At 30.8% G+C, this 25,866-nt stretch overlaps 1 long non-coding RNA gene across 1 annotated transcript; it reads right to left on the bottom strand.

Annotated features, from left to right (window-relative positions):
- Window positions 1-17,939: 17,939 nt before the first annotated feature.
- On the bottom strand, window positions 17,940-18,868 carry LOC128282285 (uncharacterized). Its single transcript, XR_008272506.1, has 2 exons — window positions 18,582-18,868; window positions 17,940-18,314 (listed from the first exon to the last, which is right to left on the bottom strand). It is a non-coding gene; the product is annotated as an uncharacterized LOC128282285 (long non-coding RNA).
- Window positions 18,869-25,866: the final 6,998 nt, after the last annotated feature.

Here is a 25,866-nt window from a genome sequence, read left to right as displayed (position 1 = left end):
GGCTATGATTCAGATATTTATATTTTTTCATTGGATGAGACTAACATTTTCTATGAAAAAGGAATTTGTACTTTCTTTTCTTCTTACTTCTTATGATGCGTCTTTGAAATAACAAACCTATTTTACACGATAGAGAATTATTCTTTATCTCTATCGAGTTTTCGATTTATCTTGTTAGTTTTTCTAATCAATTTACCTTTAGTTCTTCCTATTTTTTCTTTTTAAGAGTGACTTAAAAGAAAATTATACCATTTAACGAAGAAAGCTAAAGTTACTTTAGCTACACCCTTGAATAGACTTGTATACAATATTAATTTCAATGACACATGTTACGTACATTATTGTTGTTAGAATTTTATATAATAATATCCATACAAATGTTACTAATCAAATAAAGTTGAAGTTTAAAGTATAAACAAGAATTTAAGAAAATAATTAAAGTGAAATTCTAAAAACAATAAGAATTTAAGAGAAGTTTTGAATTTAAATACTGACAGGCAATAAACAATAAATAATAATAGAAAATGAAAAACTAATCTAAAAATAAAACACTAATCTTTTTCTTTTTAGAATTTTTTTAAGTCATTCCTCTTCTCAGTATGTCTTGTCATTCTACTCTTCTAGATATGCCTTCTTCTTTTTTTGTTTCTTGTAATTTTCAGGAGCTTTCTTTTCGATTTCCTCTTTGATGGATCTTATCTTCAATTTTTTTGAATTATCGAAGCAGTCCGTCATCCTCTTTCAAGCTCATTGCTTCTCATCCTTTTATGGTTGTTTAGAACGTGATTTCTTCATTCGTCCAAGATTTCAATGATTTTTCAAGATTTATCATTAAAAAATTCAAGATTATTGGTCACCTTTTTCAAGTAAAAAGGTTGAAGGGATGTTGATGAATGTGACCCAAAACTTGCGGTAACTGAGCACAGGATCTGTGGAGAAAGAAATGTTGGAAAAAAAAAATTTGGAAATTTTGAGGCATATTCTTAATTAATAAATGTGGAGTTTTGAATTATAGAATTATGATTTTATATTTTACTCTATTGGACCTTTATAACGATATATTATATGCTTAAAATAGTTGAGTGATGAATGAGAAATTGATACTCAAAGTAAGCCACTTGTGAATTATGTTGAGAAAAATTGAAAGCTTAATCTCATATTAGTTAGATATCAAATGTGGAATATATTTATATATGTAAACCAACTTGATAGTTATTGAGCCAACTTGGTGATTTAAATAAATTTTTTATATTATTATTTATTTTACTAACGTGTGTAATAATAGTAACTCCAACACCCCATATTCACCTCCTTGTGGCAAATTGTACAATCCTGTGTTTTACACTCATTGTCTATTACGTAGTATTTGTGAGAAATAGGATGCTCATGCCAAACGTTTTTTATGATGCCTGGAAATGAAATGCATTCGTTGTGCACCATTAGGCTACATGTCGAGCAAATATAAGAAACATAATTTCCTAAAGTGCCTTACGCATCACAACTGAATGGTTCAATTTGACCCTTATTTTTTTAGTTAAATTCAATTATTAATTTTTCAAAAAGAATTAAATTATTTTTCTTCAATAGAAATGTTGAATAAGACATCAATTCTTTAATGATGTTGATGTGACAACCTGCATAGCCATGCACTCCATGCTTATATAATAGTATTTAAAAATAAAAGTATTTAAAAATAAAATTTTCAAAAAATAAATAAGAAGTTCATAAAAACTAAAAATATTGCATGTTTAAATTTTAATCTTTCAGTCAGTATTTTCGTCAAAAGAACTCGACTCTTTTTCAAAAGGTTGATTGTCAATTTTAACTATTTTTAAATGGTTGAGGGCCAAATTTAACTCAAAAAAAGAATAAGGGCCAAATTGTCATTATGTCAATTTAGAACTTAGAAGATGAAAAAATATTAAATGTTTAAAAATAAAATGTGGCATATAAATAATAATCATTTTAATAAGGTTAAAATATGCTCCAAGCTCTTATAATCTTTGTACATTTAGAATTTAGTCCTTCTACTTTTATTTCCAAGAACTTAGTCCTTTTTTTTTTTTAGATTTCAAAATTTAGAACCAATTGTTAACACCATTAAATTATTATGTTCAATTCATTGGTGTGACACTTTAAAATAAAAAAATTTACTCATTTAGTATTCATATAATAAAAATAGCATTATAATAAAATTGAAATTAGTAGAAGAATTCTAACAATATTAACAACAAAACTTATATTTTTAAATCTAAAAATAAACAGTTTACCATATTTTACATTTAATTTTATTGAAGAAGAAAGAAAGAATTACTTAATTACATCTTCAAGTTTATGTTTGTGCTAAATTATTTATTTGATCCCTTTCTTGCACTTTTAGGGTTTGATGTCTTTTCTTTATTCTAATTCTAATACAAGAATAGTGTAGTTGAATCAATCAAAGAAGAGATTTCTTCTAGTTTTTTATCAAAATTACCTTCCATCAAAATAGAAATTTCGAATTTAATAAATGTAAAAATATTATGTACATAAAATAATTATGATATATTACAAGTTTCCAATACCTAATTTCACCATTATCACGTGAGGTTAAACTCAATGAAGTGGTTTAATTTTTCTTAACGCATTTAATTTGTAATTTAAGGGTAAACTTTAGGACTTGTAAATTAATTAGTTACGTTGAATTTGGATGAAAATTTTTATAATTTTGAAATATAAAGATTTTGAGAAGCATCAATTAAATACTAGCTTGGATAAAAAAATTAAGAATAATTTTAAGGATATCAAGTAGTAATTTTCAAGATAATGATTAATGAAGATTTAGTTATGCAAGGCTATTTTGAATAAATCACAATATGATTTACTTAGAGATTCATGATTGGCTCAAGTTTAATTGGTGAAATTATCTTTTTATTTCATGTCGCTTAATTGAGTGAAATTTTAATAGTTTGTGTCAATCATACTAGCTCGACTTTATGAGTCTACAACTTTATATATAGAAGAGTACTTGCGTACTGTTTTATTTATGAGTTTTAGAGAGCACTAATATGTACAATAGAGGAACTTGTTTTGAGAGCATTTAAAATTTAATGTTTTGACCAATCCGTGACTAAAGCTTTTATAGGGAAAAAATCTTGTAGAAGAGTGAATCAAGATACTGTTGGGTGTTGTGCAAATATTTGACCAAATCATGTACGAATTATTGGGAATCAACCAAATGACTAATATGATATCTTTACAAAACAAAATTTTACATGCTCGAACATATTAGAAGTCTAATAAGTTAGTGATTATCGACTCTGGTTTTGTTGGAATATGAATACAAAATTTTGTTATTGGGCTACAAAATTGTGACAATAAATGGTAGTAATTTATTTTAGTATATCAACAAGAGGACATCAAAATTAGAGCACATCAAAGTCAAATCATATACACTTTAAATTTTGGTGGTTAAAGAAAGCCCTCAGAGTAATTAAGTGTCTATAAAATATATTGAGACAAACTCCATAATTGAGAGTCTGCTTATTAAGGGACTATCATGAAGGTTTTTTTTTTTTTATGAGCACACTGCTCACATGTGTGCAATGTTATTTGAGGATATTCAGACTTATTGGGAATGTGTAATTTTAAATGTTTTCTATTATAGACACATTTTTGGTTACTTTACTTTACGAGCATTTTAAGGTTATTTTTGCAAAAATAAATTTTATTTGGTTTATTCACACTCTAATTTTGGTAATGTTTGATCTTATTACAGTCTAGGGAGAATCAATTGGAAATAGACATGTTTAGATACATTGCATATCATTGTCATGCTACACATCCATACTTGATCTAGGTCATTTCGTTGTGTTGATATACTTGATCAAAGATAAATTTTGTTACAATATATGTACTGAAAGTTGTCTTGATTCTATGTTAATATAATGGACGAAATTATTGGAAATACCTGTTGATAATGATAATAAAGTTTTGAGCTTAAAAGGATATTATGACATGAAATTATAAGGTGATAAGTATGTATATATTGGTCTAAGTTGGAGTTTGTTGGAAAAATATGGATTTCACATTTATAATAAGAATAACTATATAAAAGGTTAATCTAAATTAAAAGTGATTTAATATGGTTAAGATTTATTATTCTTCAATTATTAAATAAAGTATGGCTCAAATATGTGTAGATATTTATCTAATTAATTTTATTTGATTATGAGTTAATTAGAAATTAATGTTAATGTGCAACAATTATATAATAAGATTATGGTCTTCAAATTACATGTACATAAAATTTCTAACATTCCATCTTTAGAAAAGAGAAAGTTGCCTTCTTTAAAATACTTGTGAGTTAATTTGGAAGAACAAAATCTCAAGTCTATAAGATTTCAGCATATCAGTAGTTTCTACTATGCTTTGTCATCTAGTTTTTGGCATTGATTATTTAACAAGACGACATTTTGGTGGCAGTATATTCACTCGGGACCGGTAGGTCCTGCCTTGGGTCGGCAACAGTCAATGGTCACCATGACTCCCGATTGCGTCAGAGCTTGTCGGACAGTATACCCGTTTTGTCTTTAAATTTATACTTTTTGCCCCCAAATTTCCTTTTACCTTCAATTTAATTCCTACAAGATGAAAAACCATAAATAACACAAATTAGTAGGATCGTACTCAAAATATATATGTAATTAACACATAAAAATATGTCATTTTAGAGCATTATCATTAAGTTATATATAATTTTATGATTCTAACAAATAATTATATAAAAGTGAAATTGCAATATGGTAAATGAATTGAACTTAAATTACATATTGCAAAGCTACTCTCTAAACAAAGTCTTGCAAATATAGGGAAAAGTTGAAATGCATAACTATTTCCCGTATTTATTGTTTTATTTTTCTAATTTCAATTATATGTTGACAAATATAACTTATCAGTAACTCAACACTAACATTAAAAAATATGAAATTAGGTGACACTGAATAAATTAAAGTTTCAAATTCAATAGGTGTAATTTCTTTCATGATCATTGGAAAACCTTTTTAGCTAAATGTGAATTATTTTTCTCAATGTCATAAAAATCATATCTGTGATCAAATCTACTAGACAATTGCTTTTTTATTTAATCACTTCAACTGATTGCATCGTCATAAAATATTTTTTTAAATTATAGAAAATATATAAAAATTTAAATTAGAAAAAGTAATAAACACAATAAATAATAATATAAACATTTATTTTATAAATTATAAAATTAAATTAAATATTTAAATTAGCTTGGATCATGTTATATCAGACTTTTAAACAACTTGAGCAAATTTTTTTATTCAACTGGTTTTTTCGCATTGAACCAGTTTTTGATTTTATGATTCCAATTAAGCTGTCATTTCTTGGATTAACTGATTCATCTGACTGATCAGGTTTGATTATGGTTTTTCCAACGAAATTTGGCAGGAAAAGACAAGAGTAAGTGCTTGTCATTATTGACACTTTGAATGAACATTTCTTTGTAATTATTTAGCATAAATAAAAAGTTTTATCAAACAGTCCTATGGCTACCATATAAAATTTATCAAAATCAAAGTTGCTTGTGACGTTTGAATTTGACTAAGGTTTAAACTCATCAGATCCGTGTGTAAAAGCAACTGATATTGATCTTGTGATTGATCACCATTTTTGCAAACCACCCAAGAAAATCAAGCAATAAAGGGAGGGGCTTCCGACAGCACCAATTTTGAGTACTATAGAGAGCTGCCAATATGGAAGATTTCATAAGTAGTTTACCAGATGAACTACTTTTCTACATAATTTCTTTACTTCCCTTTTGAATCTTCTATCCAAACCATTTTCTTATCAACCCGATAAAAATTTCTATGGAACCTAGCATTGGTTCACCATGGCACCAAAGAAGATGTTCCCACTGCAGTTTTTGGGCTCATTGCAAACTTTGATGAGCACAATCCAACAAGGAATACCGGGAGATTTCAGTTCCATTGCAGCGAATACGGCACCATAATTGCACCTAACAATAAGCTTCACCTTCATTTCTCAGCTGAAAACATGCAAAATCCAACACATTTTGGTTGGCAAATAGAGTTGAATAACCCCAAAAATCATAAGTCATCATCAGCCAACTCCCTCTACTTTTTTCGTTAACCCTTAATTTGAAATCAGTAAACCACCCTAGCAATGAAGCAGCTTTGTGTATGGTCTCGAAATTTCAGCTTCTTAAGAACCTGAAAATCATTGGATGCCATGGATTGGAATCCATGAGCATTGCTTCTGATACAAAGCTTTTGAGCTTCACCATCTTTTATCGTCCACACTTAAAATCTCTCCATATTATCCATGGTTTCTTCCTGAGTTCCATTTCAACCTTGGAAATGCTATGCCTGATTCTAGGCAAGGACCTGCTTACAATACCTTCAAAACATGTGATTTTGATCGAGTGCTGCTGACCATCAAGAATTCTGAAATTCTTAACTTGTGCAAATGGACTTTTGAGGTATGTTATCTCTATTTCTCCAACTCTAGTTTCTAGTCCTAACCAATAAAAAAAACTTGAAATTTAGCTTAATTGATTCAAACAATCACTTTTAAGGGGGTGATAGTTTAAGATTTGAATTCAGGCATCTACGACTTTTTTTTCTATCAAATTATGTTGCTTCTAGTGTGATTATAATGTATAACAATACCTAAAGTAAATTTAGTTGATTTATGCAATTATCTTTAAAAAGTGATATCTAACAAGTTTGAAATTTAAATCTTAATACTTATATTTCTGTTTTCTTTTTTTTTATGAAACCAAGAATTCTTTAATTAAAAATTATTACTTAATGTTAATTTGTTATTGAATGTAACTAAATTCAAATTAATTGATTTTTTTTCAAATATAGGCATTAATTTGTTTAACACTATCATCATTTTTCCAATTTTATAGACTAAAGGAGCTATGGTGGATTGATAATTATTCAAAGGGATTGTATAATTGTGACGCTTTAATCACATTCTTTGAACTTTGTCCTTCCTTAGAGCTACTCTTTGTGACTGTAAGCTTAACTTTCCTTTACCTTTGAGTGTTTGAAATTACTTCATATAATAATGAAGAAATTACTTCATATAATAATGAATCAGACATGGCACTGTAATTTTACTTAAATAAGCTTAATTAAATGTGCAGATTGATCACAATAGTTATGACATGCCAAATGCAACCAAATGCTCCGAGAAAGTGGGCAGATACACAAAATTACAGCATCTCGGAGTGGTAAGGATTTGACAGCCAATAAGATAGAGATTTTATTGGTCGAACGTTGAGCCAGAGACCTCGACTAGAAAAGGAAAAGATAAAGTTAACGAAGAATAGCTCGAGAATTACGATTTGTATTTCTATAATTTGAATTTAATTATTAATTGTTGTGTTTGATTTAATTGTTTATGATAAGAAATTAAGGTAAGTGTTAGCATTTTTTATACTGAATTGAATGTATGTGTAATTGTGATTAATGTGATATTTGAGTATTAGTATTGTGGTATTGGAATTGAATTGAATTGACTTTGTGATTTTTGAATTAAAAATATATATATTGGTTGGAAATTGAAATGTGATTTGAAACCCTATTAACTATGTCGGGTTGAGTCGGATATAGTTGACATGCCTTAGGATTAGAAGTGTTCAAGGATACTTTGACTACGAGTCGATGAGACAATATTGGGTGTCAAACTATTGCTTCAGATAAATTCAATGAGGTACTGGGTACCAATTTACTTCGCATGGCTGATGAGACACTGGGTGTCAATCTAATACTTCGAATTATTTGATGATGCACTAGGTGCCATACTGGTGTATTTTGGTTGGAACCGTGTGTCCACCAAAGTCCAAGTTGTGTTAATAAGGGTAAATAAATGAACTGGCAATAAAACTGATATTGGATGTGAAACTGGAAGTTGTTATTCAATTGAACTGTGCAAATGAAATGCATGAATCAAATGTTCATGAAAAGAGAATAGCTATTGCTAAATGTTATGTGAATCAAAGTGAGAAAAATATTTTTGAATTAGCTATTGATGAAATGAAGGTTATATGGAAGATTTGATTAATGTTCTCATATGGTTAAATGTGTATGCTTTATAATATTATTTTCTCTAAAGTATTCGGATTATAGAAATATCACTGAGTTTTATACTCAGCGTATGGTTTGTTTCCGTGCGTAGGTTAGGTTAAAGTCGAATTGCCAAATCAGCATCCAAAGCCGACCCCGAACTCAAAGTGGTGAAGTACCTTTCTTTTTGGTAATGACATGTACCAAGGATGTTTTATATTGGTTATTTTGGAAAAATGTTTGTAAATGATATTGTTATAATATGAAATTAGTTTAATTATATAAGTGAATATATGTTTCATGTTTTAAGTAATTTAGTGAAGTATTTTGGTTGAAATTTATATATATTTTAGGAATGGTTTAAATGATGTTTAATTAAATTATTTAGACATTATATGTGAAATATTTAAAAGAGTATTTTGATTAGGTTCTTAGATTGATGAATTTGGCATATATTAGAAGTATTTGAATGTGTTCTAGATTGATTGAACAATTGGTTTTTGAGTTGTTTTTTGATCAAAATTGGCAGGGTTGGTAAACTTGATGTATAAGGCTAACTTTGAGTCCACACGGCCTGACCCACGGGCGTGTGACCAGACTATGTGAGACACACAGCTTACACATGGATGTGTGGTTAGGCCGTGTGTCCCTTGCAATTTAATTTTTTTCAAAACAAAATGCTCAGGTTTTGCCACACGGGCAGAGACACAGGCGTGTGTCTCAGCCGTGTGAGGAACACAGCCTAGTACACGAGCGTGTGGCTTGGTCGTGTGAGGTAAGTCAAAGAGTTGCAGGGGGTAGGGCACGACTTGAGACATGGGTATGTCTCAGGACCACACGGGCGTGTTCCTTGATCACACGGGTGTGTTCCTTGATCACACGGGCATGTGACCCCTGCATCTAGGAAAATTTGAAATTGCACGAAAAATTTTAAAAGCACACGGTTAAGTCCCGATTTGTTTCTAACACGTGTTTTGGGCCTCGAAGGTTCATAAAAGGTCTTTATGATTGAATTATGATGTTTATGTGTGAATAATTATGAATTATTGGTATTTGATCTGTAATGTCCAGTAATGCTCCGTAACCCTGTTAAGGGTTAGGGGGTGTTACACTGTGACAAGCAAATATTAGCTCATTGATTGCCTAAGTTCAAATTGATGTTAATTGACACTGTAAAAATATTTACATTATGAGAAAGACAACTTAATTCAGTAGATAATCTAAACAAGTCTGTAATCTCATAAAAGAATCAAAGTGGGTGTTTGATTCAAATACTTAGAAGGATTAATATATAGTTTACAATTTCAATTGGAGAAATAGTTATTCTTGGCTATGGGAGCAATTGATTCCATGGGTAGAGACATAAATGTACTCATCAGAAGAATGATACATTGGACTGGACCCAAGTTGAATTAATTCTAAATCCATTTGTGAATTAATTCACTTGTAACATTCATGGCGTGATTTACTTAAATCCTGAATTAGTCACTGACCATGCGTATGTAACCCGTGTGCTTTGATATAAGTGGAGGCTTATGCTCTGAAGATGATCGAGCCCATAGCTAGGATGTTGGATACATGACTTATGTATGACATGACTTTACTAGCAATAATAGAATACATAGCTCGATTAATGAGTTAATGATATCCTCTAATTGAAATTATGTGGATTGATAAATCTAAAACGTGGCCACGAGTTGCTTATTCTCAAACAAGCAATTTATCACAGCCTTTTGTTAATGGTAATCATATTAATTATTGAGAGGACACAATGGTGACAATAAGATAAATTGAGATTGTATTGAGTGAACAAATTTAACTCGAAGGAATCAAGGATATCATACAAAGCTAACACACACATGGCGAGGTCATTAGATAAAGCAGGGTATACAATAAAAAGTTTTCAATCATGTTACTTCTTGTTGACTAACTTCCATGATTAACTAAGTTGTGAATTATTGGAACGATGCTTCTAGATATAATTGCAATTACTAGAGTCTAATTGTATATATTTGATTGGTCCCTCAACAAAAGTTCAATCAGACTACGTTTGAATTGGAAGAAAATTCTATGAATTTGAAAATAATTTAACTGAGTCGATTAATTTGATGTAAAATTAAATTGGGCAGTCGTGAGAATTGTTTAATTAGATAATTTGATCAGTGGCGAATCTGAGGGGGCTGGCAGTGGCCCCGGCCCCCCTAAAATTATAAAAAAAATATTTATTGTTTAGTCCCTTTAGATTTTAAAACTTTGCCCCCCCCTTAAATTGTTGTTTGGCCCCCCTTTCCAACTTTGAACATTAAAAAAAAAACTTTATTTTTTATTTTATCCATATAATATATTTTAACTATTTAACTTTAAATATTTATATAATATATTATTGTAATCAACATTAATATAACATTAAATATAATATTGATATATTTCCAACTTTCTTTTTTAGATGATAGTTTTTAATATAATATTAAATGTGAACTTAGGTTAAAATTCAATTTGTTAACTAGTGAAAAATAAGTCTCTTTTCTTATTGCTATTAACAACTATTGTCATCAACGTTTGTCCTTCAAACGCGGCTTCGAGTTCATCTTCTAAGGTTTTTCTTTTCATCTTTTTGTAATTTTACAACTGTTTTTATTATGTTTTAAAGTTTAGATTATAATTTTATTTTGTAGTTATTAACTTTGTTTTTATTGTGTTTTAAAGTTTATAGTTTAATTTTATTTTATAGTTATTAATTTTTTTATCTTTTAAGATATTGTAGTTATGAAGTCGAAAACAATTGATTCGTTTTTTAAAAAGAAAAGTACAGAGACTACACAATCACCTTCAGAAGCATCTCAAATTGAGGTACCACCTTCATCGTTTGTTCCTTTAAACTCTGATGCTCGTCCTTCTAAAATTCCTAGAGTTGAAGATGAGGCACTTGATTTGTCTAACTTAGAACGTGAACCTGGGTTACGTAAGCAAATATAGGAGTATCCAGTTAATATACGTGATGAAATTCGAAGAGCTTATATTAAGGCTGGACCTTATCAACCTATTCTTTCAGAATATCCTGCTTCCAATTCAAAAAAGCATCCTCATTATTTTCAACCATCATGGTTTAAACAATTTTCCTAGTTAGAATATTCACCTTCTAAAGATGCAGTATTTTGTTTGCCTTGTTTTCTTTTTAATAGCAATCAAACTAGTCGTTTTGGATCAACTGCATTTACTCATAATGGCTTTAGTAATTGGAAAGACGTACACGATGGATGTAATTGTGCTTTTTTGACACATATGGGAAAAGATCCGAATTCACTACATAACAATGCACAACGAGCTTATGTAGATTTAATGAATCAAGCTCAACATATTGATGTATCACTTGATAGAAAAACTACACAACAAATTTCAGCTAATCGTCTACGTCTGAAAACTAGTATAGATGTTGTTCGATGGTTGTCATTTCAAGGGTGTGCTTTTAGAGGTCATGATGAAAGCTCGGGATCAAAAAATCGTGGGAACTTTCTTGAACTGTTATCACTATTAGCATCGTATGATGAGAAAGTTGAAGATGTTTTGAAAAGTGCTCCACAAAATGCTAGTTATACTTCTTCAACAATACAAAAAGAGATATTGCAAATTTATGCCAATAGAGTTCGTAATGTAATTCGTGAAGAAATTGGTGATAGAAAGTTCAGCATTATTGTGGATGAAGCGAGAGACGAGTCGAAAAAAGAGCAAATGGCAATTATTTTGAGATTTGTTGATAAACAAGGATAGGTAAAAGAATGATTTTTTGATATAGTCCATGTTAAAGATATTGCATCATTGACTTTGAAGAATGTAATTTTTAATGTTCTCTTGCAACATAGTTTTGACATACAAAATATCCGAGGTCAAGGCTATGATGGAGCAAGCAATATGCGTGGGGAATTTAACGGCTTGCAAGCTTTTATTTTGAATGATTGTCGATATGCTTATTATGTTCACTATTTTGCTCATCTTCTTCAGTTAACTTTGGTTGCAGCAGCTAGAGAAGTGGTTGAAATGCATCAATTTTTTAAAGACTTGTCTGATATTGTTAATATTGCTTCGGCTTCTTCCAAACGACACGATGAATTACAAAAAGCCCAAGCAGCTGAAATATCTCGTTTTGTATCCATCAATGAGTTAGCAACTGGAACAGGAATGAATCAGATTGGCACTTTACAACGTCCTGGTGAGACTCGATGGAGTTTCCATTTAAATTCAGTTACTAGTTTACTGAAGATGTACAATGCTACTAGCACAATTCTTGAAAATCTAAAAAATATCGCTTCTAACTATTCTCAACGAGGAGATGCTCATAACGCATATAATAGATTGAGATCTTTTGAGTTTATTTTTATTTTGCATGTGATGAAGAAAGTTAGGGAAAACTGATAACCTTTGTCAAGCTCTGCAACGTCGTTCTCAAGATATATTAAATGCCATGAGTTTAGTTTTAACAACGAAAGATTTAATTCAAAAGTTGAGAGATGATGGATGGAATGAATTGTTGAAAAATGTGATATCTTTTTGTGAAACTTCGGAGTTGGATTTTCCAGATATGCATGCTCAATACATTGTGGGTCGTAGTCGCAACAAGAAGGAAGATGTTACAGTGGAGCATCATTATCGAGTGGATATATTTTTTGCTACAATAGATACTCTGTTGCAAGAATTGAAGAGCAGGTTTAACGAAAATGTTGTCGAGCTTCTCACTCTTACTACAGCTTTAAATCCCAAGGAGTTTTTCAAGTTATTTGATATTGATAAAATTTGCATTCTTGTGAACAAGTTCTATCCAAAAGATTTTTCTCAACAAGAGAAAGAAGGTCTCCCATATGAGTTGAAGCATTATGAACTTGATGTATGTAAGCATCCTGATTTGAGAAAAATATCAACACTTTCTGAACTTTGCAGAAGCTTAGTTGAAAGTGGAAAGTCAGTCATGTACCCACTCGTTGACAGATTGATTCGTCTTATATTGACTCTTCCAGTTTCAACAGCATCCTCAGAACGTGCTTTTTCTGCTATGAAGATTGTGAAGACTCGACTTCGTAGCAAGATGGAAGATGATTTTTTAAGAAGTTCCTTGGTTATGTACATTGAGAAAGAAATTGCAGAAAAGTTTGATAAAAACAAAATAATTGATGATTTTAGTAAGGTCAAGGATCGAAGAGTGCAATTCAAATAAATTTTAAGATTTCTTTCTAATTTATATTTACTTATTAAATTATTTTTCTTTAATTAATTTTTATTTTTAAATTTATTATGTTTCATTATCTCGGCCCCCCCACTTGAAATTTCCTGGCTTACCCCTGAATTTGATTAAAGAATTTTCTTGAAAATTTAATTTTTAGAAATTCTCAGCGATTTTTGTGGGCTAAATAATGAATCTAGTGACATAAAAATTGTTTGTGGACTAAAATTTTAATTCAATTAGATCCATTTTATGATAGAATTATTTATCATCTTTTAATAAAAATCGTTAAATTCATTTTCATAATTCCTATAAATAACTATGAAAATCATTTAATAATTTTATCTTAATAAATTATGGAATGAAATTTAATATATATGCTTTTGTACGGAATTTTAACTTTAATAATTTTATTTAACTAAAGATAATGTCTCTAACTTTAATAATTAACATTTTATTCCTAATTTTAAGTGATTTTCATTATCATAATTTTATTTAGTTTTTATTAAACGTTTTATTCATAATGGCTAATATTTTTTCCGTATGGTGTTGAGTAATTTTTTATTATTTCCATATGAATAATTTTTTAAAATCATTACCAAAAATAGTTTTACATTTTTGTGTTTTTCATCCTCCTAGTAGATGGGAGTTGTAGGACAGAATTTAAACCTATACTAAACTAATATCCGACAAAAACTTTTAATTACTTCTCTACAAGTCAAGAGTCTTTTGGTTCGATTATTATACCCAAATAAGTAATCTATCCTAAAATTGATGCATATTAAGAGTTTATTTCAATATAAAACTAAATTTAGATAAGAATATTTGTAACTGTGGAAAACCAGACAAAAGGAACATGATATGTCAGCATTAAACATGAAAGGAAGACAGGAGAGCCTCCCTTGAAGTTTTTATAGTGAAGATGTTTCATAAATGGACAATCTTGTCTCGGAGAGGAATAAAAATATTGATCAGCTTCAACATTAATCACCTAGCCTAGACTGTAAAAGCCCTGATATTGTTGAGCAAAACAACCAGTTATCAGACATTCCCATATAGGTGTTTTCAGATAATTATGAATAAACTAAAGATTCCGTATGTGATCAAGCAATATAAAACATTTAATAAAAACTAAAGATATTAATTCTTAAACTTTATTTAAGATTGCGGTTAAGTTATTGTGCTATATCTAATGTCCATAATCCTTTATGAAATCCTTATTGCAATAAATAATTTCATTTAATTAAAGTTGATGTGGCTGATTCTCTAATTAAATAAAATTATTTGGATCCTTAGATATATATATTCTAAAATTTTGTTGCTAAATACCTTATGCAATAAGTTTACAATTTTATGTCCCTAAAATATGTCTGTCACTAATAATCAAATAATTTACATACAACCGTACATAAAAATATTCAAATAAAAATTTCTAAATTGTTTTACTAATTTATTTATATATAACATAATTAATTTTAAAAATTTCACTTCAAATATAAAATTCAGCCATTTTGCACAAAATCTTGCAATATAAATTCTCAAAAACTTTTTAAAATAATTTAAAAAACATGGCATTATTATTTTGAGGAATTTACAATCATTTAAAACCGGACAAGACAAAAATTAATCTAACTCGAATATCAAATGTAAGCATAATTAAAAGTTTAAAAGTTAAGGTACTACAAAAAAGATTAAGTATAAATACCTCCAATCATTGCCTAAATCAAATATAAAAATTCACACGTTGTAACACCAGTTATCAATAAACGCGTCAAATGTCTTGAGAATACAAAAATCGAAAAATACAAAAATGGCCAGAGTGTTGTAAGTATTCGAAAACCTCGTGGAAATGTTATGAGGATTTGTTTTTAATACTTTAGTGGTTTATACTTGAGACATTTATGGTGGTGTTTCCCATCAGGAAACATCAATTCCACTATCAGACGAATAAAGGATGTAAAAGTCGTAGGCAACCAGATGTGCCCGTCGGAGGTTTTCCCACCAACCAACTCCAAGACCAATTTTTTCCTCAAACAGCTGGCTGTCATTTGTTTAAACGTGTGAGTTTGTACATATCAGTTATCAAAGGGATTCTTCAAACAATTTGTCTGCCTTGAACTGTAGCAGCATCCAAAGTCAAAAGTTTACACTGTTCTACTTCTAAATACGAAACCTCCGAGAAGAACCACAAATACATATATTTGTCTGCCTCTTCTGTCTTCATACTGTTTCCTTGTTGACTGTAATTTACATAACATCAAATGCCAAGTACATCAATTAAAATAAAATTGGCCAAATGTAAGTTTCTTTGAAATAATAAGCACGCCGAATTGAAGCTTCCTTTTCGGATTTCTTTATAAACAAAAATTCTTGACAACAGAGCACCGAAGTCTTCACTCATTCTAGTAAACACTGTAAGGGGCTTAAGCTCTTTCACATTTTCTTCTATCATTTGGTCCTTCCACCTGATATGAATGGGAGGTTGAGAACAGCAGCTCGTAAAGGAAATGTTAGTGATCTATACAGTTTAATTCAAAGAGATGGAAATGTTTTGAGGCACTTTGATGAGGTGGAGTTTGTCGAAACTCCCTTACACATTGCTGCAGAAGAAGGATGCATTAGGTTTGCCATGGAAATGATGAACTTAAAGCCATCATTTGCTAGGAAGCTAAACCAACATGGTTTGAGCCCCATTCACCTTGCTTTGAAAAAGGGTCATAAAGAGATGGTGCTTCGTTTCCTAGAAATTGATAAAGATCTTGTTCGTGTCAAAGGGAAGAATGGTGAGACTCCGTTGCACTACATTAGTAAAGTTGGAAACCATGATAGTCTGTTGGAAAGATTTTTGAAGGCTTGTCCTGATTGTATCCGAGATGTTACAACTGAGAATCGCAGTGTTTTGCATATTGCAACGGAAAACAACAGATTGGATGTTCTGCAGGTTTTAATCCGAACGCTTAAGAAGAATAACTATTATTGGGAAGCGGTAAATAGAAAGGACGAAGATGGCAACACTGCATTACACATAGCTGCTAGCAATAATCAAACCCAGGTTTGACTCATCCGCTTTAATAATTAATATTAAATAGATTCTTTTGTACTCCACAGCCATGATTAACTGATTGTAGGGTTTCTTTTTTTTATCTTAAAACCGTCAATTAAACAGATGCTTAAGCTACTATTAAGTTGCAAGCCTGATACGCATGCCACCAATCAATCCGGTTTAACCGCACTGGATGTTGCAGAACAACATAATAACAGAGAAAGCATCAGAATTCTGCGTGGTTACTTAATTCCAGGAGTTTCAAACATTAAATCTAAGTGGGAGAAACAAATCGTTAAGTATGTCGCAAAAGCATCATCGATAATTTTTGAGGATTTGGATAATATATCAAGCGATGACCGCAATGCCTTACTAGTAGTTTTAGGGCTGCTTCTAACTGGAACCTACCAAGCCACTCTTAGCCCACCTGGTGGTGTTTGGCAGGGTGACAACACCTCACGGAGTAAGAGATCAAGCGCACCAGGGAGATCAGTACTTGATCAATCTGAGTTTCTTCTTTTCTATATTCCAACCTATGTTGTGTTCATGGTAACCTTTTTCCTAACACTACCCCTGCTTAAGCCTTTTCCCCATGGTTTCAAGAAAACAATTCAACTACTACTTGCTTTCTTCGCTATATGCTTCGACCAATCAATATATTTCATAGCCCCAATTGGTTTTGCATTTAAAGTTATGGAAGTATTTACGCTATTGTTTTTTGTTTTGACATTGGTCTTGTTTTTTAGTGATCGGGTATCAAAACCCATTGTTGCAATTTTGGGATGTTGGTTAACTCCTTCAGATTTGTTTAATTTTGTTAAAGTATAAACTCCTAAGGGTGACACACAATTTTTAAGATTTGTAATTGACGGATGCTGGTTATTTCTTTTCTTAAAGGATGATTTCTGGGAAGGAACCATTATAGTTATAGGATGTTGTTCATACAATATTACATATGACGTCAGTTACGAAGCTCCTCATGTGAGGTTGGAAGTGGCACAATCTCTTGTGGTCTTGGGATGTTGGTTTTTTCTTAATCTATGTAGATTTTGCTTCAAACAGTGTTATCAACGTTGTAGCACTTAATCTTGCAGACTTTGTATTCCAATCCATTTGTATTTTGCTTATTTATTATTAAGTTCTCTTTATGTATCTTCAATATATTAGAAATTGAGTTTTAATTTTTCACGGGATTAAAATAAAATCACATTAATTATGGAGTTAAGTAAAATGATAAGAATTTTTTGCTTTAATTAATAATTGAGAGTTTGATCTTTACATTGAATATAAAACAGTTTTAAAATTCGTGATCAACATTTACCTTTATAATCAACCTTCGTAATGACGAGTCCCATTAAAATCTAATCATCAATCAAAGACTTTTTTATATAGATTTTTAATGGGCTTTTCTTTTCATATATATGAAGTTAAAAAAATTGTTTTAGGAAAATATATAAGATTAAAAATTAATTAGGAAAATAGTTGAAATAGCACCCAACTAGGTGCCGTCTTCTGCATATAAATTTTTTGGGCTCAAATGAAAATGGGCAAATATCATGAATAGTCCCCATATTTTACAAACTTTCATGATAACTAATTTTAATTACTTTCAATTATTTTTTTTTCAGTTTCAATACAATATTAATAGGTTCCAAGACAAGACTTTGGTGGGAACGACAAGTAAATATTGTACGAGCCCAAATTTATCCAGCCTACTAGAAGACCCAAACACATAAATAAATAAAAGTTTCAAAGTATAAAAGTCCAAATTACAAAATTGAAACCCATTACATATCAAGACCAAAAGCAAGCCAAACAAGATGACCTAAACCCTAGCCCAATTAACCCAAACCTAAACAAAATAAAAAAAACCTAGCTTCGACCACTGTACGCCTCTACTGCTCCTTCCCCGCACGCTACCGCCGCCTCCACGCACGTCAGACGCCACTGAAATCACCTACAACACACAAACGAAAAAGAAAAACAAGAAAATGGCAAAAAACAAAAAATATGGACAAGAACAAATCTTGTACTTCGGCTATAAAGGCCTCAAAATTTCATTGTATTTTATTACGGACGAATATTAAAGAATCAAAAGCAAAAACACAAAAAAAGGTCGACTTGATTTCCATTTCTCGTGTTCTTTTTGTTCCTTTTTTATTTTTTTTATTTTTTTACTATAAATCGATTTTAAACAATAAAAAAAAGAGAACGGGACACTTACCTGAATCGCCCCTGGGACGCGCGTCGAAGCCCCTCTCCGCCGTCGAGACCGAGTCCAAAGGGAGAGGGGAGGCCTTCTTCTCTCGGGCTTTCGGGTTGAGAAAGCATGGCCTTCGGGCATTTTAAACGGGGGATAAAAACCCCCACTTTCACGCGACTCTGACCACCACTCGCCGTGGATGGACGGCGAGCTGACGGCGGCGATGATGGGTCTCAAAACCCTAGTAGAAAAGGGAGTGGGAGAGAGCAAAAAAGAACTCTCTGATTTAAAAAAAAAAAAAAAGAGTGCAGAAATGAAGAGAATTTTTTTTTTTTTTGCTTTAATAGAAAGCACAAAACGGCAGCGTTTTAGGTGGCCTTCCTAGATGCAAAACAACGTCGTTTTGGGGAAGGTCGACCTGAATCCGACCAGGACCCAGGGGGGATCCGCGTGTTTCCCATTATTGGGATATTTATGCGCGAGGTCCCTCTGCCTTTGTGTGCGCCACAATTTGGCCCTCTCATTCACTTTATCTATTTTTATAAATTTGACTGCACAGTTTATTTTTAATTTCGTTTGGGTTCTTGCTGAAACGATGCGCATAAGGGTTGGGAACATTTCCCAGTCAGTCCTTCATCGTTTCAGCGCATTTCGTCTCAGTCCTTGACCACCTTTTTCTCATTATTTACAATTTTTACCTTTAAATTTTTATTTAATTTCAGTCTAGTCCTAGTCTGTTAATTTACTGATTTATTCATTTATTCAGATTTTTTTTAGGAATTGTTTTATTATTATTATTTTAAGTTTGTTTTCAGATATTATTTATTTTAAAATCATTTTCTTATTATGTATTTTAAGTCTTTACATTTTAAAACTACTATTCATTTTAAATTCTACATATATTGTTTGTTCTTAACTATTATACATATTACTTATTTTGAATTTTTTTCTTTTTCTTATATCTTTTTATTTTAAACTTTCGTATGTGTATATTATTTATTTTAAAAATTTCTTATATGTTATTTTGTTATACTGTTTTAGATATAAACTATTTTAAATTCTTTTATTATTTGTTGTAAACCTCTTATTATTATTTATCTTAAGATTTCATACATTACTTATATTAACTGTTTTTATATTGTTTATATATATATTATTTATTTTAAATTTTTCACGTATTATTTATTTTAGACTTTCTATGTGTTCTTTTAAATTGTTATATATATTATTTATTTTAAGATTGCATTATTTTATTTTTAAATTACTTTATGTATTAATTATTTTAGATTGTATTATACTATTCACTTTAAATTGTTTTTATAATATCTATTTTAAACTCATTTTTATGTATTACTTATTTAAAATTATTTCATTATTTATTTTAAATGGTTTTATGTTATTTATTTCGTTCTCTTGATTATTATTGTTGGTATTTAAGTGACGTATGTCATGTGATTATTGCCATTGTTTGTTTTATAATTCGTTCATCCGTATTTTCATATCATTGTTATTCACTTGTATAATATTGTATCCATGCATTATTATTCCATGAACATTACTATATTCTTATTTCATGTCATCGTATCGTGTATTAAGCTTCAACATGCTTATCCAATATGGATCATTTTATTTTACTCCAAACAAAATAATACACATCGTTAAATATCATACTCGCTATATTTCAAAATAAAAATTTTCTAAATAAGGCTATATTTCTCGTTTTAGGAAATTCGAGGAATTGTGCCCTAACGGGGTTTCAATTTTCTCGTTAAACCTAAATGACCAAATATCCTTTTAAATTCCAAAACACATGAAATTTCAATCAAAATTAAAGACAAACTTGTGCTCGGGAGTTTAAGGTATCGTGTCCTAACTTACGGGATGTGATACTCTGATATCTCGAGACGAGAAAATCTTTAGCAATCGTTTTAATCTAATTCAAGCTCTTTTAAAATCGTCGTTAATAAAAAAAGGAGATCGTATTTTAAATCTGTTCCCGATTTTCAACTTTCGACATTAAGACATTAACTAATCAATTTGGTACTAATTTTGGGCGTGACGAGGGTGTTAATCCTTCCTCGCACGTAACCGACTCCCGAACTCGTTCTCTCGAGTTTCGTAGACCAAAAACACCATTTTAGTATACTAAAACGTTTTATTAAAACAAAGGTGATCCGATCACACCTAATAAAGATCGGTGGCGACTCCCGTTTTAATTTTCATTTTCAAACAAAGTCGATTCCTGTGTTTAAAAAAATGGTTTTGACAAATAAGACATTTATTTTATCAATTTCCCTTTTTTTTAAGAATTTAACTTGAAATTTTGATAAAATTATGAGGATCATTTGTCATATTATTCCTTTCTTATGATCAAATAAAAGAAAGGTTAAAATATGTCATAGGTCCCTATAATTTTCATAAATTTGGAACTCAATTCTTATATTTTATCTATAGGAATTTGATCCTCTACTTTTCAAAATGATGATGGTGTGATATTTTGAAACAAATAAAATACTCACTTTGTAGCATTATAACTTAAAAACAACATTGTAATAAACATGATTTTAAAAATATTTTTAACAATATTAATAGTTGGGTGGAATTTTAAAATTTGAAAAGTAGGGATTAAATTATTATAGATAAAAGAATAAGGATTAAATTTTAAATTTCTGAAGAATAAAAACTTATAATATATTTTAACTTGACAGAAATTATGAGTATTGAATTGGAAACTAGCTCTAGAAAAATAATTCCTATAGCTAAATATTTTGCCCCCTGATCCCTTATGTACTCGACTCACAAAAGCTTTATATTCACTTTTACACAAGAAATTAAGCCCTAACTTAGATTTCAGTTTATAAGTGATTTGAAGCGTAGATTATCACCATACTAATAGATTCCAGTTTAGATGAGGATATATTAGAGTTTTAGCCAAGTGTTAGAGCAGTGAAGTTGAGGGTTTGCTTCCTTGAATTCATCATACAAATAGATTTTGGAGATTTGATTGTTGATTTTCGTTAGTCTAACTTAATTCTTTCTTTTGGCATTGAGATTGAAGTTAAGGAGAAAACAAAGGAAGTTTAGTTGGTATCGGTTTTTACATCCGATATACTCTATATGCTTCCTACATTCTTAGCTTAGACAGATTTGTTAATTTGAATGGTCAATAATGCCAAATTATGTTTTGAAATGATTTGCTTGAGATTTGTATGAGAATGTGTGCTTATGTATGATGAACATTAATTTAACTGTTTGCATTGGTTGTGGATTTGACATGTTGTGGATTTAATATGCTAAAAACATGCTTCTGAAGTAAAAGAGATAGAATTTATATTATTAAGCACTATCAAATGATTTGGAAAAGAAAATATTGGATATAGTTAATATCACATAGGATATTTTGAACTTATAATGTGATGTGTATGGGTTGGATTTGCTTATGCATTTCGGGAGATTATGTTATCATACTTATGTGCAGTATTTTGGTGTGTTCGGATGGTTTATTGTTGTGCTTTGCACACTTCAAGTGTGTTTAGATGAATATTTAATGTGTTTGGAGGAATATTTGTTATGATTGGAAAAATATTTAGTTTGTTCGAATGGATATTCGGTGTATTTAGTGAATTATCCGTGTGACCAAATCTTTTCTTTCATATTTGTTTAATAGGGAAAACTTTGGATAATATTTATATGTGATATATGGTTAATGAGATTTGAGTTGATTTTGAATATGACAACTTGTGTTGTATGGATACCTATTGATTGTGTGTGTACAAATAATAATACAGGTCCTGAGGAAACCAATTAAACTAAAGTAAATGTAATACAATTATACATTTTAAAAATATGGACATATGTATTTAGAAATTTCCTCTTTTAGTAGTTACGATATATGTAGATATACCTAAGTCAAACATTTAGTAAACAATAAAAGATGTTGATTGAGTTTTAATTCAATTGGTATTAATATTATTATCAATGTAGGAATATGTAAGTTTGAACGTGTTGAAACGCGTTTATCCTCCTATTGAAGGGTTGAGATAAATTATGAGTAGTTCTAAGCATTGTATCTACTTAAAAAACAAACTATTTTCTTCAGTAAATATTAAAAGGAGACAAGCCATGAAATCATTAAAGCGTGGGAACTAAAGGTGCTCAAGGGTCGGGTCGAAACATGATATTAATATATTTTATGTTTGTTCAAGTTCGGCTTAGCTCGAAATATGGGCTTAAAATTTTACCCAAATCCATCCATATTTGTAAAAGACTAACTCAAGCCTAATATTTTAAATATTTTTTTATTTTAATAATTTTTTTTAGTTATTGAAAATTTTTGTATAATCATTTTAACATAATTTTAATGATTACGTTAGAGTAGTATTGTAACGCCCCAATTTTCGGGAATCCTGTGAATGTTGGTATAGGTTTAATTATGTTAGTGGGCCTCTAGAAAGCCCAAGCTTAAGATAGAACCCGACAATTTTAGTTAATTTTTGTTCCATAAGAAAAAGGGGGTGAAATTATGAAATAGGACCTATGTGAAAATGTTTGAAAATGCTATAGGCTAAATTGAAGTGGCCAAATAAATAGGAGTGCAAAATAGGAGGATTTGCATGACAAACCTCCCATTTTACATGTAGTGGCTGGTCATCATGTTGTTGTAGACAAAATGTGCACTTGGTATCCATAATTTATGGTACAAATTGACACAAATTGATAATGGGTTAAGTAAATGTTCCATGATAATGGGTTAGGTAAATGTTCCATGATAATGGGTTAGGTAAATGTTCCATGATAATGAGTTAGGTAAATGTTTCATGATAAGAATTTCATGTCTTTTGTATTAAAGAATTAAATGGATGAAATATGAAGTTTTATTAAAAGAAAAAGGGGTGAAAAGAACAAAGTTTTGTCCATCTTTGTTCATCATAGCTGAAAGTTAGAGAAGAGAAAGGAGAGGAGAAAGCTCTTGAGTATTTGGTCATTAGGAGGAGGAAAATTGAAGGTAAGTTCTTGGTACCTTGCTTTTATCTTGATGTTCATGAGTTCTTCTTGATTCTACCTTAACTCTTGAAGTATATTTTGATTTTTAGTTGTGTTGTGAGCATTTAGTCATGAATTAAAATGAAGGAAATGGTTGTTGTTTCATGTTCTTTTGATGAAAAATGGAAGATAGGTGAAGTTGAGCCAAACAAATGAGCATGCATGTGCCTTAGATGTTAAAGGGAAAAATCAGCTAACATGTTGTGCTTTAAAATGATGAAATGGAGATTATACTTAAGTAAAATCATAGATATGTGATGATTGATTGGTGATATACATGTTTAAATAACATGCATGCAAGGTATGTGTGAAAGAGTGATTTGGTAATAAATCTGCTTGGGACAGCAGCAGTAACGTGACTTTGGAAAATCACCATAAATTGTGGGAGATGAATTAGAAGCTGAATAAATTATGTAATTAAATCTTATTGAGTATAGTTTCTAATGAAATAAACAAGAACATATTTTTAATTCTGTACAATGAGAAATTTGATTCGTAATGAAGAGTGGTCAGATTAGTCAAACAGTGAAACATGGGAAACTTTGAGAAAAATCTGGTATTGATTGGCTAAACCAAAAATTATGAAAATTTTATGGATAGAAGATATATGAGTCTATTTTCAGGGAAAATTAACGGAACTTGATTTGGAGTTTTGTAGCTCCAGTTATAAATGATTTAGTGACTGTTGCTCAGGAAGACAGCTTGCAGTGAAATTATGATTATGTGGTAAACATTGACAAAAATTTGTTAATGAGTTGCTTATTGATTTCTTATAAGCTTACTATGATCTGTAGGTGTGGTTGGCCGAATATTGTAAGGGGTTAATGCGTAGTTTATATTTGAATAGTTAGATTAACGTGCTAGTAATCCAATTGTAGGCGGTTCGTGTGTGGATCTCACAAGATATCGTCAAAACAGTGTGTAACCGACACCCTCTCATAGACTAGATTGGCAAAAGCGAAAAGTGAAATGCCGAAAAGTCGGTATTTTGGGAATTTTTGAGAGTGTCGAATGCTCGTAAGATAGTTGGGTTTGTATATTTGGTAATCTAAAGTAATAAACTGCAGACGCGCGATTTCGTACATTTTGATAATTTGGGATTAATGGGCCAAAGATCGAGTTCATGGGCCAACGGGCCCAATTCGGTAAGTATGCGCGGTAAGTGTTCTGATAGTACGTAAATAGTTAGGATATGCATGAAAACCCTGAAAGTAGCTAAATTACTATAATACCCCTATGTATAGAAAATTACTGTTATACCCCTAGGTGCAAAATTACCGTTATACCCCTAGGGTTAATTTTGACTGAAAAGCATGACGATCGATTTTGTATGATGTATGCCATGATTATATATCATTGCATGGGGACATGGGTTATATTATGGAGGAAGCGTTCGGTGGCTATGCCACAAATATCGATCTGGTGGCTCGCCACAAATATCGATCTGGTGGCTCGCCACAAATATTCGATCTGGTGGCTCGCCACATATATCTGATACGTGGCTCGCCACGATTATTCAGATCTGGTGACTCTGTCACATTATTCATTCTGGCAGCCATGCTGCAAATTCGTGGTGTGTAGCGGTTGGGTGGGTCGAGTTGTCTCCCCACGGTGTAAGGTTGGTACGGGGTGTATACGGTTGGATATGGTTGGGTTTCGCATAAACATGTAATATCTATTCGTTCATTATGGGCCTATGGGCTTTATTCGAATTGCTTTTGGGCTAAGGCCAACTTAATCTATTTCTGTGGTTTAAGCTGATATAGGCTATGGTTGGGTTAATTTACACACTGAGTTTCCCCAAACTCACCCCTTTTATTTTCATCCACGCAGGAAATACCCAACCATAGTGGGCTTGGAGTCGTGAGGGAATTCGGAGTGGCCACCCGCTCGAAAGTTTAATTTTCTTCCGTGAATGGACATCCTTTTAATTACGTTTGAGGTTTTGGGCTTTTAAATGTAATAAGGCCGCTTATTTATTTTTTATGGTTTTTAATATGTATTACTAAGATAGGTAATACTTATTTTAACTGTTGAAATTGGATAGCTTTAGGGCACGTTTTCAAAAACAACAGTTGATTTCAAAATAACACGACAACAAGCAAAGCTTCCGCAATGAAAGTATTTTCCAAAATTAATCACTTTTCCTAAAAATGACTTAATCGAATCGGTTTCCTAGAAATATCCATGACGTTGAGGTGTGGCAATGGCGGTATGCATGTCTAGGATTGGATCCGAAGGAGCTTGGTATAGCGATCCGATG

The sequence above is a fragment of the Gossypium arboreum genome, chromosome 10 (genome assembly GCF_025698485.1).
Source record: "Gossypium arboreum isolate Shixiya-1 chromosome 10, ASM2569848v2, whole genome shotgun sequence".
Taxonomy (NCBI): domain Eukaryota; kingdom Viridiplantae; phylum Streptophyta; class Magnoliopsida; order Malvales; family Malvaceae; genus Gossypium; species Gossypium arboreum.
The sequence above is the reverse complement of the archived record's forward strand: the minus strand, read 5'-3'. Positions and strand labels throughout refer to the sequence as shown.